A 17,363-nucleotide genomic window follows, 5' to 3' on the forward strand; every position below is an offset into this window, starting at 1 on the left:
GCTATTTTCTGTTTTTTGTTCTATCCATTCTGGTGGATGTTTAGTCAAATCACATTGTAGCTTTAATTTTTATTTCCTTTATGATTAATGATATTATTCATTTTTCCATATATATATTGGCCATTTGCATATGCTCTTTTACACGTCTGTTGATTTTCTTTAGAATTGTATGTCTTACTGATTCATAGGATTTTATTTGCATATTATGAAGTATTTTGTTGGTTTCTTTTCTCTCCCTTTGTATGACCATTTCAGTTCACTCTAGGATTGGGTTGGTTTGGGGTAGTTGCACTTTTAATAGGACTCAGTATATCTCTAATTCTCCCCCTTTTTTTTTCTGTTTTTTTTGTTTTTTGCGGTACGCAGGCCTCTCAGTGTTGTGGCCTCTCCCACCGCGGAGCACAGGCTCCAGACGCACAGGCCCAGCAGCCATGGCCCATGGGCCCAGCCGCTCCGCAGCATGCGGGATCCTCCTGGACCGGGGCACGAACCCGCGTCCCCCGCATCGGCAGGCGGACCCTCAACCACTGCGCCACCAGGGAAGCCCCTCCCCTTTTTTAAGGCATGCTTCTCCCAGGCCTTTAATTGAGAAGTTGGAGGGTCTTTGTCGCCTTAGCCCTGAAATATTGAGGTTATCTTTCTCTGTCCTCCAGTGGCTTTCAGACAAGCTCTTTTAGCCTCCCGCCACATGAAACTGCACAATCTGGTGAATGTCTTCATGGGAAGGAAGACCTGCCTCTGTTGGTAGCATGTTCTCTCCCCCCCAGGTGGTCTTTGTTTCCTAAGATAGGTTTCCAGAAATATGAAGGATATTTTGACCTGTGCTTTTTGAAGCTTAGACCTAGTTCCCCAGCTTCCCTGCAACTGCGTAACTAAGTAAATCTTCCATAAGATGCTTGGGTTGAGAATCTTTAAGTTTAAAAATTGTCACTCCGGTTCCACGAACCACTGAAAGCTTTTCCAGTTTCCCTCTTGTCCAGCAGAGGTTCTCTGTATGGGGCAAGCCTGAATTTTAAACAATATCTCTGGCTTCTTTAGTTGTTAAGATGGGAGCACTGGTCTTAAGAACTCTTCTTCTTCCACTCTTCTTACCCCTGTTACTCTCAGGATACAGTCCCAACCTGACTTCTCTGGTCCCTTCCTCTCTTTAGCAATCATTTCTTTCCTTTTTAATTTTTAAAATTTCTGTCCTTGAGCTTTTGTTCCTGAATGAATCACCCTCCTTCTTCTCAGTATTTACAAATACCTGAAACACATGTCTATATCCCCCGTTCATCTGGAAAAGTCACACTCATCTTTCCATTCTCACTTTAGAAATAAAGTGTTCCTTGACGCCTCCTTCCCCATACACACACTCAGATATGGGTATGATATCCTCTATCTGCTCCCACAAAACTCTGACATGTTCCCAGTTTCAGTCCTTACCCCACTGCATTGTACTGGCTCACCTCCTTGCCTCGCTGTATCTCCCATTAGGCTCTAGAGAAAGCGTCTCTGTGTACTTCTATTCCATATTACATTCCTATCACATAGCGCAGTGCTTAATACAAAATAAACATCCTGTTGAAATGGATCCCTAAAGTGTTAATATCAAAGGCTTTAAGTATTAGAAAATCTGAGGAGAAAACCAATCTGTCAAATAAAAATACTTCTCGTTAAAAAAATAGTAAGCACTTATAAGGTAAATGAGACCCTAAAATATGAAGTACTTATAGAACACAAACAACAGTATATATGTGTGATGAACAGGGACTCAGAAGCATGGTGAAAAATGTTAGCACGATTATTGTAGGATAATAGGATACCAGGTAACATTTACTTTTTTCCTTATGCCTTTATTTGATTTTTTACAGTGAGCATTTTATATCATTAGTTATAAACTATGAAGCAGTTTTCACTGAGGTAAAAGAAGAAAGCAAATATGAGACTAAGATATTTAATTAAATCTTCCATGGAGATTTGTTGAATGGATAAAAGTGATCCAGTAGTTATGGAAATGAATAAAGTGCTTAGAGTTGAAGAGGAGATAGAGATAAAAAGAGCTAAGAGAAAAGAAATCCCCACTTTGCTCACATAGCAGGGTAAATTCCAAGTGGATCAAAGAATTAAATGTGAAATATGAAACCATTCAAGTGCCAGAAGGAACACAAGTGAACAAGCAGCTTCTCTGATTTAATATCCAGAAGCAGTGATGAAAAGATTGATAATTTGATTATGTTAAAAAATTTACATGGCAAAGAAACCCTTAAGCAAAATAAAATGACAATGACAAACTAGAAAAATATTTATAACTTGTATCAAAGAAAAGGAGTTAGTATCACTAATATATAAAAAGCTTCTAAAATAAGAAGAAAAAGGCCAACAACCCTGCCAAAAAAAGTGTAGGTATCTCTTAAGCATTTGTAAAAGATGCTCAGTGTCACCTATAAATAGAAGGATGCAAAATAAAAGTATACAGAAACACCATTTCTCATCTATCAAACTAGCAAAAAAGTAAAAAAAAGTTTGATAACACATGGCAAACTTATGAGAAAATAGTCACTCTAATGCAATGCTAATTAGCATACAAACCTTATAGAGGGGAGTTTCTAACAAAATTACCTAACAAAGTATATAAGTATCTAACAAAATTATGTAAGCAGTTGCTTTTTTACTCGGCAACTCTACTTCTAAGGATCTATTCCATAAATGAACTAGGAAAAGCATGAAGAGACATATTCACAAGGCTGTTCATTGCATCATTATTTGGAAAAAAAACTGAAAACAGCCCAAATGTTCATCACTAGGGGATTAGGTAAACAAACTATGGTGCATCCATAGAATGGAATGCCATGCAGCTATAAAAAGGAATGAGAAAGAAAAAAGAAGGAATGAGGAATATCTTTTTATACTACTATGGAGCAATCTCCAAGTTATAGAGAAATATGTCTACAGTGTGCTAATAAGAAAGGGAGTGGTATTAAGTAAATACACATTTTGGCCCATATATATATATATATTTTTTTTTGCGATATGCGGGCCTCTCACTGTTGTGGCCTCTCCCGTTGTGGAGCACAGGCTCTGGACGCGCAGGCTCAGCGGGCACGGCTCACGGGCCCAGCCGCTCTGCGGCACATGGGGTCTTCCCGGACTGGGGCACGAACCCACATCCCCTGCATCGGCAGACGGACTCCCAACCACTGCACCACCAGGGAAGCCCTTGGCCCATATTTTTAAGAAATAGAAGGATAAACCATAAAATCCAGAACAAAATGGTTACCAGTAGTTGGGGGAGGGAGTGTGTGAAGAATACATAGGAGAGGACAGGGATGGAACCTAGACTTCTATGAGTATACTTTGTTGTGGAGATTTAGTTTTGAACTTATATAAATATTTTATATATTATAAAACAAAATTAAAATGAAGAAATTACTAAAAATTAAAAGTAAAATATTAATGCAATAATGTGTCCAGTTGGTGGCATAACCACACAGAGAGGCAGTCTTTCATTTGACCTTTTACTTTACTCATTTGACTACTTTACTTTCTTTTTTTTAAAACCTCTTTTTTAAATTGAAGTATATTTAAATTATAAGGTTGTGTTAGTTTCAGGTCTACAGCAAAGTGATTCGGTTATATGTATATAACTGAATGTACGTATTCTTTTTCAGATTCTTTTCCATTATAGGTTATTACAAGGTATTGAATATTGTTCCCTGTGCTATACAGCAGTAGTAGGTCCTTGTTGTTTATCTATTTTATGACTACTTTACTTTTAAACACAGTAATTATTATTATTATTATTTTTTTTGTGGTATGCGGGTCTCTCACTGTTGTGGCCTCTCCTGTTGCGGAGCACAGACTCCGGACGCGCAGGCTTAGCGGCCATAGCTCACGGGCCCAGCTGCTCTGCGGCATGTGGGATCTTCCCGGACCGGGGCACGAACCCGTATCCCCTGCATCGGCAGGCGGACTCTCAACCACTGCACCACCAGGGAAGCCCCACAGTAATGATTTTTTATAGCCCTACTGGGATATACTTATAGGATAACAAGAACTTCCCAAAAAACACATTACCTCTTTTCCATAACCATGTTATCGATAGTATTGTTATTGTTATATTCAGACAGTTGTTTGTGTGGTGTGGTGTAAATAAATAATTATGTTGTTATCAAACTGAGTCTGGATTTTCAGCATAGGTGAAACAACATATAAAAATGGGTGAGATCAACTGATAAGGTATTTTTTCTTTAAAAATATATTATTTGGTGACGAGTTGCGGCAGGGATAGGAGAGGATGGGGACGATGGCTGCTTCTTCTAGATGCTAGGGAATGCAGCTGGACCTGGATCCTAAGCAGACTATCCATATTGACCAGGCACGGAGGACAATGCCCGGTTGGAAGACCAAGCGGAGCACAGAAGGCTGGCCACCCTGTGCCTTTGGATTGGAGAATTTAACCCACTTACATGTAAGCTGTGTGGCTGACATGGTCTTGGTGCTCCGGCCAAGTATCAGGCCTGAGCCTCTGAGGTGGGAGAGCCAAGTTCAGGACATTGGACCACCAGAGACCTCCGGACGCCACGTAATATCAGTCGGCGAGAGCTCTCCCAGAGATCTTCGTCTCAATGCTAAGACCCAGCTCCACCCAACGACAAGCAGGCTCCAGTGCTGGACACTCCATGCCAAACAACTAGCAAGACAGGAACCCAACCCCACCCATTAGCTGAGACGCTGCCTAAAATCATACTAAGTTCACAGACACCCCAAAACACACCACCAGATGTGGTCCTGCCTACAGAAAGACAAGATCCAGCCTCATCCACCAGAACACAAGCACCAGTCCACTCCACCAGGAAACCTACACAACCCACTGAACCAACCTTACCCACTGAGGGCAGACACCAAATACAGTAGGACCTATAAACCTGCAGCCTGCAAAAAGGAGACCCCAAACACAGTATGTTAAACAAAATAAGACAGAGAAATACACAGCAGATGAAGGAGCAAAGTAAAAACCCACCAGACCAAACAAATGAAGAGGAAATAGGCAGTCTACCTGAAAAAGAACTCAGAGTAATGATAGTAAAAATGACACAAAATCTTGGAAATAGAATGGAGAAAATACAAGAAACGTTTAACAAGGACCTAGAAGAACTAAAGAGCAAACAAACAATGATGAACAACACAGTAAATGAAATTAAAAATACTCAAGAAGGAATTAATAGCAGAATAACTGAGGCAGAAGACCTACAATAACAAACCCAAAACAATTAAGAAAATGGTAATAGGGACATACATAACGATAATTACCTTAAATGTAAATGGATTAAATATGCTCCAAGCAAAAGACATAGACTGGCTGAATGGATGCAAAACAAGACCCATATATATGCTGTCTACAAGAGACCCACTTCAGACCTAGGGACATGTGCAGACTGAAAGTGAGGTATTGGAACAAGATACTCCATGCAAATGAAAAAAGAAAGCTGGAGTAGCAATTCTCATATCAGACAAAATAGACTTTAAAATAAAGACTATTGGGCTTCCCTGGTGGCGCAGTGGTTGAGAGTCTGCCTGCCGATGCAGGGGACATGGGTTCGTGCCCCGGTCCAGGAAGATCTCACATGCCGCGGAGTGGCTGGGCCCGTGAGCCATGGCCGTGAGCCTGCGCGTCTGGAGCCTGTGCTCCGCAATGGGAGAGGCCACAATGGTGAGAGGCCCGCGTAACACAAAAAAAATAAAAATAAAAAAAAATAAAGACTATTACAAGAGATAAAGAAGGACACTACATAATGATCAAGGGATAAATCCAAGAAGAAGATATAACAATTATAAATATTTATGCACCCAACATAGCACCTCAATACATAAGGCAAATGCTAACAACCATAAAAGGGGAAATTGACAGTAACACAGTAATAATAGGGGGCTTTAACACCCCACTTTCACCAATGGACAGATCATCCAAACAGGAAAATAAATAAGGAAACACAAGCTTTAAATGTTACATTAAACAAGATGGACTTAATGGATATTTATAGGACATTCCATCGAAAAACAACAGAATACACTTTCTTCTCAAGTGCTCATGGAACATTCTCCAGGAGAGATCATATCTTATGTAACAAATCAGGCCTTCGTAAATATAAGAAAATTGAAATCATATCAAGTATCTTTTCCAACCGTGATGCTATGAGAGTAGATATCAATTACAGGAAAAAAACTGTAAAAAATACAAACACATGGAGGCTAAACAATACGCTACTAAATAACCAAGAGATCACTGAAGAAATCAAAGAGGAAATCAGAAAATACCTAGAAACAAGTGACAGTGAAAACACGGTGATCCAAAACCTATGGGATACAGCAAAAGCAGTTCTAAGAGGGAAGTTTATAGCAATACAGTCCTACCTCAAGAAGCAAGAAACATCTCAAACAACTTAACTTTACACTTAAAGCAATTAGAGAAAGAACAACCGCCAAAAAAACCCCCCAAAGTTAGCAGAAGGAAAGAAGTCATAAACACCAGATCAGAAATAAATGAAAAAGAAATGAAGGAAACAATAACAAAGATCAATAAAACTAAAAGCTGGTTCTTTGAGAAGATAAACAAAATTTGATAAACCGTTAGCTAGACTCATCAAGAAAAATAGGGAAAAGACTCAAATCACCAGAATTAGAAATGAAAAAGGAGAAGTAACAGCTGACACTGCAGAAATACAAAGGATCATGAGAGATCACTGCAAGCACCTATATGCCAGTAAAATGGACAACCTGGAAGAAATGGACAAATTTTAGAAAGGCACAACCTTCTGAGACTGAACCAGGAAGAAATAGAAAATATAAAGAGACCAGTCACAAGCACTGAAATTGAAACTGTGATTAAAAATCTTCCAACAAACAAAAGCCCAGGACCAGATGGCTTCACAGGCGAATCTGTCAAACATTTAGAGAAGAGTTAACACCTATCCTTCTCAAACTCTTCCAAAATATAGCAGAGGGAGGAACACTCCCAAACTCATCCTACGAGGCCACCATCACCCTGATACCAAAACCAGACAAAGATGTCACAAAAAAGAAAACTACAGGCTAATATCACTGATGCACACAGATGCAAAAATCCTCAACAAAATACTAGCAAACAGAATCCAACAGCACATTAAAAGGATCATACACCGTGATCGAGTGGGGTTTATCCCAGGAATGCAAGGATTCTTCAATATATGCAGATCAGTCAATGTGATACACCATATTAACAGATTGAATGAGAAAAACCATATGATCATCTCAGTAGGTGCAGAAAAAGCTTTTGACAAAATGCAACGCTGATTTATGATAAAAAAAACCCTCCAGAAAGTAGGCATAGAGGGAACTTGCCTCAACATAATAAAGTCCATATATGACAAACCCACAGCCAACATCGTTCTCAATGGTGAAAAACTGAAGCCACTTCCACTAAGATCAGGAACAAGACAAGGTTGCCCACTCTCACCACTGTTATTCAACATAGTTTTGGAAGTTTTAGCCACAGCAATCAGAGAAGAAAAAGAAATAAAAGGAATACAAATCGGAAAAGAAGAAGTAAAACTGTCAGTGTTTGCAGATGACATGATACTATACATACAGAATCCTAATGATGCTACCAGAAAACTAGTAGGACTAATCAATGAATTTGGTAAAGTAGCAGGATACAAAATTAATGCACAGAAATCTCTTGCATTCCTATACACTAGTAAAGAAAAATCTGAAAGAGAAATTAAGGAAACACTCCCATTTACCATTGCAACACAAAGAATAAAATACTTTGAATAAACCTACCTAGGGAGACAAAAGACCTGTATGCAGAAAACTATAAGACACTGATGAAAGAAATTAAAGATGATACAAACGCATGGAGAGATATACCATGTTCTTGGATTGAAAGAATCAACATTGTGAAAATGACTATACTACCCAAAGTAATCTACAGATTCAGTGCAATCTCTATCAGACTACTGATGGCATTTTTCACAGAACTAGAACAAAAAATTCAGAATTTGTATGGAAACACAAAAGACCCCGAATAGCCAAAGTAATCTTGAGAACGAAAAATGAGGCTGGAGGAATCAGGCTTCCTGATTTCAGCCTATACTACAAAGCTACAGTAATCAAGACAATATGGTACTGGCACAAAAACAGAAATATAGATCAACAGAAGATGATAGAAAGCCCAGAGATAAACCCACGCACATATGGTCACCTTATATTTGATAAAGTAGGCAAGAATATACAGTGGAGAAAAGACAGCCTCTTCATTAAGTGGTGCTGGGAAAACTGGACAGCTATGTGTAAAGAATGAAATTAGAACACTCCTTAACAGCATACACAAAAATAAACTCAAAATGGATTAAAGACCTTATTGTAATGCCAGACAGTATAAAACTCCTAGAGGAAAACATAGGCAGAACACTCTGTGACATAAATCACAGCAAGATCCTTTCTGACCCACCTCCTAGAGAAATGGAAATGAAAACAAACAAATGGGACCTAATGAAACGTAAGAGCTTTGCACAGCAAAGGAAACCATAAACAAGACTAAAAGGCAACCTTCAGGATGGGAGAAAATAGTTGTAAATGAGGCAACTGGCAAAGGATTAATCTCCAAAATATACAAGCAGCTCATGCAGCTCCAATATCCAAAAAACAAACTATGCAGTCAAAAATGGACAGAAGACCTAAATAGACATTTCTCCAGAGAAGATATACAGATTGCCAACAAACACATGAAAGGGTGCTCAACATCACTAATCATTAGAGAAATGTAAATCAAAACTACAATGACGTATCACCTCACACCTGTCAGAATGGCCATCATCAAAAAATCTACAAACAATAAATGCTGGAGAGGGTGTGGAGAAAATGGAACCCTCTTGCCGTTTTGGTAGGAATGTAAATTTACACAGCCACTATGGAGAACTGTATGGAGGTTCCTTAGAAACTAAAAACAGAACTGCCGTACGGCCCAGCAATCCCACTACTGGGCATATACCCTGAGACAACCATAATTCCAAAAGAGTTATGTACCACAATGTTCATTGCAGCTCTATTTACAATAGCCAGGACATGGAAGCCACCGAAGTGACCATTGACAGACGATTGTGTAAAGAAGATGTGGCACATATATACAATGGAATATTATTCAGCCATAAAAAGAAACGAAATTGAGTTTTTTGTAGTGAAGTGTATGGACCAAGAGTGTGTCATACAGAGTGAGGTAAGTCAGAAAGAGTAAAACCAATACCGTATGGTAACACATATATATGGAATCTAAAAAAAAAATGGTTCTGACAAACCTACGGTCAGTACAGGAATAAAGACACAGATGTAGAGAATGGGCTTGAGGACACGGGGAGGGGGAAGGGTAAGCTGGGACAAAGTGAGAGAGTAGCACTGACATATATACACTACCAAACGTAAAATAGATAGCTAATGGGAAGCAGCTGCATAGCACAGGGAGATCAGCTCTGTGCTTTGTGACCACCTAGAGGGGTGGGATAGGGAGGGTGGGAGGGAGACACAAGCCGGAGGGGATATGGGGATATATGTGTATACGTATAGCTGATTCACTTTGTTATACAACAGAAACTAACACAACATTGTAAAGCAATATACTCCAATAAGGATATTAAAATACATATATATATTATTTGATTTGCATACATTTCATAGCTCTGTCTACTGAAAAGCCGTAGAAATAGTGACCGTTTCATTAGTACTGAACCCTTCTGACACCGATGCTGTGGTTTTAAAAGTTGATTTCCCATTAAAAGAAATTAAAGGTCCTTGGAGAAATGACTGATTTTCGGTCTGGGGCAAGAAATGTGCAGGATAATCTTGTAACCCCATATACTAGAAAGCAAGGAAGATATGAAGACCAAGCCAATTAGGATTGAGTTAATAGGACTCAGGAAGCAATTTGAATGGATAATCTACCAGAGAAGGAATAAATTTAACATCAATAAGGATAACAATCACAAGTGATTTAAATCCATCATGTACATCTAAATACATGAATTCATAATGATGTAAGTGAAGAAATACTTATTGCTTACCCTTGATGATACTACTCCTTACTTTGAAAAGTGGTAAATAAAGGGGAAAGAAAAACATTTTTCCTGCCTTTCCTACAAACGGTATCTCAGAGAAACTGAATAATTGATTTCATAAGTTTTTATTTATAAAAATATCACCTGTAATAAATGTATAAAGAATGTTACAGTATCTTCATTTTGCAGTCTCTTAGTAGATCTGGGCAATGATTATTAATAGACTGTTAATATAAAAAAGGTAAATGGTACACCAGTTCATATGCTACATATGCAGTAGGCTTACTGGAAATTATTGACCCTGGAATCAGATCAAATCTCTTATCTATTGCAGTGGTTTTCAACTTGGTTGCACATTAGAATCACTTGGAGTGTGTTTAAAAATCTCAAAGCCTAGACTGCAATTACATTGAAGTCTCTGGGGTGAAACGCAAGCACCAGGATCTTTTTAAGCTTCCAAAGTTGTTTCAATATGCAGCCAAGGTTGAAATGTACTGTTTTAGATCCAGCTGATAATCTACAGTAAATACAGGGATCAGAGGGTGCAATTAGCAGAATCCACACTGTGGGAAGCTGTATAGGATATATGACCCAGTTTCTTAAATAAAGAATTAAAAGGAATAAAAGGAAAGAGAGGAACGATAGATGGGGCTTGATGATATATCAACTAATTATAATATATGGACTATTTATGGGTCCTAAATCATACAAACCAAAAAAAAAAAAATCACAGGTCTATCATGCATATGTGATCGCTGATTGTTAATTTTGTAAAGTGTGATAGGAGAACTATGGTTATTTTTTTTAAAATAGTTTTTACTATCAGAGATACATGCTGAAATATTTATGGATGACATGATGTTTGTAATTTGCTTCAAAATAGCTGGCAGTAGTGGAGGAGGATTGGGTAGGGGTATAGATAAAACAAGATCAAGTTGATAAGTTATGGATACGTAGAGGTTCTCTTCATATTATATGTTTCAATTCTATAGTAACAGTTTTTTTAAGTTTCAAGGAAAATATTTAAGGCAGAGGAAAGAAGTCAACAAAGAGTAAGAAAAACAAATCAGTAGAGTAGAAAACCCCGGAGAGAATGGGATTATGGAGAGTTTCACAAAGGAGAGAGTCATCAACAGCGATCCAGTGAGAGGAGATTAGAAAAGTACCCACTGTTTTTGGCAGTCAGAATGATACTGTAACTTTTCCCAAAACAGTTTCCATAGCACTGTGGCAGTTGGAAGTCTGGTTGCAGCCTGGAGGAGGCAAGGAGGTGTGTGTAGACTACACTTGCAAGGGGTGACAGGGCAGCGGCTACAAGTAAACTGTTAAAGGATCAAGGGGAAGCATTTGCCATGTTATTTGTATTTTTGTTTTTTTTAATACAATGAGAGCATGTTCGATCTTTTTTTTTAATTGATTGGAAGCTGAAAATACAGAAGAGAATAATAGTCTTGGAGGAGATGAAATGGGATGAGATTAAGCATGGAAGTTGAAGAATTAGTCTTGTATAGAATGAACAGTTGTTCTAGTTGAAGACTAGAAACATTTATAGGGGAATCGAGGGTAAGAAGTTGAAGGTGACCTTTATTTTTGTTGTGACTGTTATTTTTATTGTGAGATAACAAGGGTGGTCATCTTCATATCATAAGTGCATTCAAGGTTAACTAGTTAAGAAGTTGGAGGAGAATGTGTATGCTTTATATTCCTGCTAAAAGGAAAGGTTGTGGTATAGAATACCACCATAGCATACCCAGTTGGTATTGGATTCCATGACTTTGTGCTGCTGCTATTATGAAAAAACAAAACAAAAACAAAACCTAAGAAACTTCCTAGGGACCATAGCCAGTTATTTTCAGACAGTTATTCCATCCTAATTATGTGTGTGTGTATATATAATTTGTGTATATAGTTTGCAAGTGGCTAATCTTAGGTTGTGTGTGTGTGTGTGTGTGTGTGTGTGTGTGTTAACTCAGATTCTGCATTCAAAGTTTAATGCTTTAGGCTTTGATCAGATTTTCCATTTAAAACTTGAATTTTAATATCTGTTCATCTTAAATGGGATTTCTTTGAGTTTTAAAAAGGTCTCTTTTCTATTCTGATTTTAGTTTTATTAAATCATAATTTAAAAATTAAATCAGAAGGCATATTAATCCTCAATAAAATTATTTACAGTCAGTTTTAGTTCATATAAATATTCATTTGCTTTTAATATATGTCTTGGACCATAGTAGATTTCTGGGACTCGATAGGAAAAGTTCTTTTTATGAGTAATAGGAAAACTCATTAACTTGGGTACAACTGACTTACCCATATTTCACTCTGGTACTTTAATTTACTTCTGAACTATTTCTGTATAGTGTGTTTGGGCTGTTTTTTCAACAATATTTTAAACAGGTTTTTTTTAATATGAAACTGTCTTAATTAGGAAGGAGTAATATAGTCTATAATATATCAGTATTTGAAAAGTAGCTGTTTATCAGACTGCTGTATGGCCCTCAATATTTGACTTTTATATAATTTTTGTTGATGTGAATAAAGTATGGTTCATTTTATTGGAGCAGCTAGATTCTAAGATGGTCCCCAGTGATCCCTGCCTCCTGGCATTTACCCCCTTCTATAATCTCTTCCCCTTGAGTACAGGTACAACTTGCTTAGGTATACCTTCTATAGGTATAGAATATGCAAAGGGGATGTCCCTGTGTGATTAGGTAACATAAGATCATAACTTCCATGTTGCTAGCAAGCTCTCTCTATTGCCTTCATGGATTACAAGCTTTGATGAGATAAGCAGCCATATTGGGGAGGTCCACCTTGCGAGGAACTAAGATTGACCCCTTGCCAACAGCAAGCTAGGAACTGAGACCCTAACTCCAGTTCAGTTCATAGGGAACTGAACCCTGGCAACAACCACATGAGCTTGGCATCATATCCTTCCCCAGTTGAACCTTCAGATGAGACTCCAGCCATGGCTGGCAATTTGATTACAGCCTTGTTAGAGACCCTGAAGCAGAGGACCCAGTACCTCTGACCCACAGAAACTATGAAATAATAAATGAGTGTTTTAAAAAATAAACAGCTACATATGTGGCAAGTTCTTATGTAGCAATAGATATCTAATTCAATTATGAAGCAGATAATATTTTCCAAGACATACTAAACCCAGTATATTACTAGCCTCCTTTACTTTCATAGTGCTAGGTGATTTATGTGCAAGGCTGACAGTTTTTATTGGGAATTGAGCCAGTTAGGAAAGGAGTGAACTAGAAATGTGTAGCAATGTACTTAAAAAAGAGGGACTCAACCTAGGTGTGGAGGCTGACCCTCTCAGGCCAAGGTATCTAAAGAGCTTGGCAAGTTGCTAAAATAAGAGCAGCGGCCTCTACTGGGATAACCTACCTAAAGTCCTTTGCATTTGCTGTTTCTTCCATCTGAATCATTCTTTCCCCAGATATCCAGATGGGTCATATCCTTGCTTCACTTAGAGAGGCCCTCCCTGTCTGCAGTAAATAGACTACGACTCCCTATCACTATCTGTTCTCTAACCTTGCTTTATTATTCTTTAAAGCACTTAACACTGCCTGACATTATGTTACATACTGATTTGTTTATTGTCTTTCTCCTTCACTGGAATATAAACTCCTCATGGGTAGGAACTCTGCTTATTTTGTTCACTGCTGCATATGCAACATTTACAACAGTACTTATCATATAGTAAATGTTCAGCAAATATGTTTTGAGTGGATAAATCTACTTTCCAGTTGTTTTTTTTTTGTTTTTTTTTTTTTTAGGTACGCAGGCCTCTCACTGTTGTGGCCTCTCCCGTTGCGGAGCACAGGCTCCGGACGCGCAGGCTCAGTGGCCATGGCTCACAGGCCCAGCCGCTCCGCGGCATGTGGGATCTTCCCAGACCAGGGCACGAACCCGCATCCCCTGCATCGGCAGGCGGACTCTCAACCACTGCGCCACCAGGGAAGCCCTACCTTCCAGTTTTTACATTGACCAGAATTTGGTTGTCTGAAGGTTGGTGGGAGTTTTAAGGAGTGATGCCTATTCTTGGTCAGGACCCCAGTTAGTGGCTGAGAGATGAGGTATTCAGTCTTCACACAGGGAGATGCAGTGGCAGAAGCATATATACAGGCTGATATTTAGCACAGCTGCTCAAGACTAAGGCAAGAGCTGTGTGTGCTGCAACTCTGGGATTACGCAAACATCAGAGTTGAACCAGGGGGTCTGGGGGTAGTGAGGCAATTAAGTCTAGACTGTTAGAATCTGGAGAAATGATTTAATTCCATACCTAGACCCCTCTTCGTTCTTTTTTCAGTTCATTTGTTCATGCAATAATTCAGTGCCTGGCGTTAACTCTAGGTAAAGGAAATACAGAGACAAGTAATATCCCTGTTTTCATTAAACTTGCATTCTAAAGGAGGAACATGATCAACACAAACTAATAAATAATTTCTTATAGTGTTTATTGCTGTGGAGAAATCATCATAAAAGAAGGTACTGGAATAAAGATGAATTTCATCTTCATGTTAGTGCTGTGTTGGAATCACTAGTTATTACTCAAAAAGAAGAGTTGCTTACACAGGGCATGCTCTGAGTAATGAATTACTAAGTAACTGAGAATTAGTAACTGTCATTTTCTATCTATAAATGATTTCTTAGATTATTAAGATGTGCAGTGTGTGTTCTACATTTATCAAAAAAATAATTGATTATAATCAGGTTTATAGGTAATTGGTGTGAATACTTGATAACCACTTATAGAAGAAAGTAAGGTAGAATTTAGCTTCGGGATTTACCACAATATATATTTGTAAGCTTTAAATATGTTTGACTTAAGTATCTTAGAATTGATTAGTCAGTCACATTTGCTGAGACAGTATAGTCAAAGTTCAGCTCTCTGAAACCCTCAACAGTGATTTGTTCTATACAGATAAGATTTCTGTGAAAGTGAGTATACTGTCCATTAAAAAGCAAAACTTAGTTTATCATTAAGAAATATTTATTTAATTTCTACTATTTCAGGCACTGTGTTAAGTACCAAATATGCATTGAAGAAAACAAGTATTGTCCTTGTCCTCATGGAGTTTACGGTCAAGTAGGGGAAACATACTTTAAACAAGTAAAATTAGAAATTGTGGTAAATGCAAAGAAGACAAAGAACAGATTGTTATGAGAATATAACAAAAGGAATATGATTTAGATTAGAGGAGTTCAAGAACTGTGAAGGATCTGAGATTTTTAACCCTACTTAAAAAGGCTAGCCTGTCAAAATGTTCTGAATATTGTCAGAAGACATGAGACTCCTGGGTCAGAGCAGAACTTTATTACTCACAGCATAGCAAGCCACGTGAGTGTGGGCATATTTGTATGTTGGTTCCCCATGCCTCCAGGCCTCCTGGGGAAACACAGTTTGGGCCCATGTGAATGGTACATATGCTGTGAGTTTGTGTCACAGGTGAGAACTTTAAGCTTGGACAATCTACAACTTTTGCCATAAGCAGTAAGCAAGCCTGCTCTTTGTGTACAGGGCAAAGTTACCTCATGTTTCAAGGTTGCTTGCTACAAATGCAAACCTGATAAATGGCCTGGAGGAAGAGCAACCAGGGCCTCGCATTGACATAACTTGCAAGAATGTGTGGGGACACTCAGGCCATGGTGAATGGCCTCTTCATCAGCAAGGAGAGATTTCACAGAAGTCCTCTCCAAGATTTTTTTTTTAAACAGCTTTACTAGAGTATAATTGGTATACAGTAAACTGAACATAAAGTGTACAGTTTGGTAAGTTTTGACATATATGCATACCCATGAAAGCATCACGACTCAAGATCAGTGAATGTATTTCTCACCTGCAAAAGTTTCCATGTACCCCTTTGTAATTCCTCTCCCCGCCATCTCCTTTCTTCTTCCCCAGGCAAATTCTGACCAGGTTTTGTCACTATCTATTGGTTTACCTTTCCTAGAGCTGTGTACAGATTGAATGATACAGCATGTATTGTGTATTCTTATTTGTCTTTCATGCAGCATGATTGTTTTTAGATTCATCCATATTGTATTATATATTTACTTCTGGATAGTATTCCATTGTGCAGATATACTATAGTTTGTGTATGCATTCACTTGTTGATGGACATTTGGGTTGTTTCCAGTTTGGGGCTATTACAAATAAAGGTGCTTTGAATGTTCATATAGAAGTCTGTATATGGACATATACTTTTTTTTCTGTTGGATAAACATGTAGAAGAGGAATAGTTTGACCATGCGGTGGGTATATCTTTAACAGTTTAAGAAAATGCTAGGCTGTTTTGCAGAATGATAATACAATTTTTCCATTCTGCCAACAGTATACAAGAGTTTCAGTTCCTCTATCCTCACCAACATTTGATTTTTAAAAAATTTTTGCCATTCTAACAGGTATATAGTCATATCTCATTGTGATTTTCTTTCGAATTTGACTCCAAAAGCAAAGGCAACAAAAGGAAAAATAAACAAGTGGGACTATATCAAACAAAAAAGCTTCTGTACAGCAAAAGAAATCATCAACAAAAGGAAAGGGCAGCCTACTGAATGGGAAAAAATATTTGCAAATCATATACCTGATTTGCAGGTATATGGGTTTATATCTAATATATACATAGAACCCATACAACTCATAGCAAAACATCAAATTATCCCGTTAAAAAATGGGCAAAGGATCTGAGTAGACATTTTTCCAAAGACAACAGATAGATGGCTAACAGGTACGTGAAAAGATGCTCAGCATCACTAATCATCAGCAAAATGGAAATCAAAACCACAATGAGGTATAATCTCAAACCTGTTAGAATGGCTAGTATCAAAAAGACAAGAAATAACAAGTGTTGATGAGGTTGTGGAGAAAAGGGTGGGAATGTAAATTGATGCAGCCGCTAGGAAAGAGTATGGAGGTTCCTCCAAAAAAATTAAAAACAGAAATGATCCAGCAATTCCACTTCCAGGTATTTATCCAGGATTTTAAAAATATTTCTGTTACTGATTTCTAATCTAAAACTGTTTTGGTTTTTATACTTTGTATAACTTGGAACCTTTTAAATTTATTTAGACTGTTTCTATCAGAAATCGTTGATTTTGGTAAATGTTTCATGTGTACTTGAAAATAATGGCTACTTTGCTGTTTTGGATAAAGTATTCTATAGATGTCAATTACTGATTTTCTGTGTACTTGTTTTATCATTTACTGAGAGAAAGAAAATCTTCAACTGTAATTGTTGATTTGTCTATTTCCTTGTAGATTAAGTTTCAAAATATATGGTC

The 17,363-nt window shown here is 37.9% G+C and overlaps 1 protein-coding gene across 3 annotated transcripts in view; it reads left to right on the forward strand.

Moving 5' to 3' along the window:
* The window catches only part of COG5 (component of oligomeric golgi complex 5), a 282,510-nt gene that overhangs the window by 187,721 nt on the left and 77,426 nt on the right, over positions 1-17,363 (forward strand). The gene's annotated exons all lie outside the window — the stretch shown is intronic.

Source organism: Leucopleurus acutus, assembly GCF_964270905.1.
Source record: "Leucopleurus acutus genome assembly, chromosome: 9".
Taxonomy (NCBI): Eukaryota; Metazoa; Chordata; class Mammalia; order Artiodactyla; family Delphinidae; genus Leucopleurus; species Leucopleurus acutus.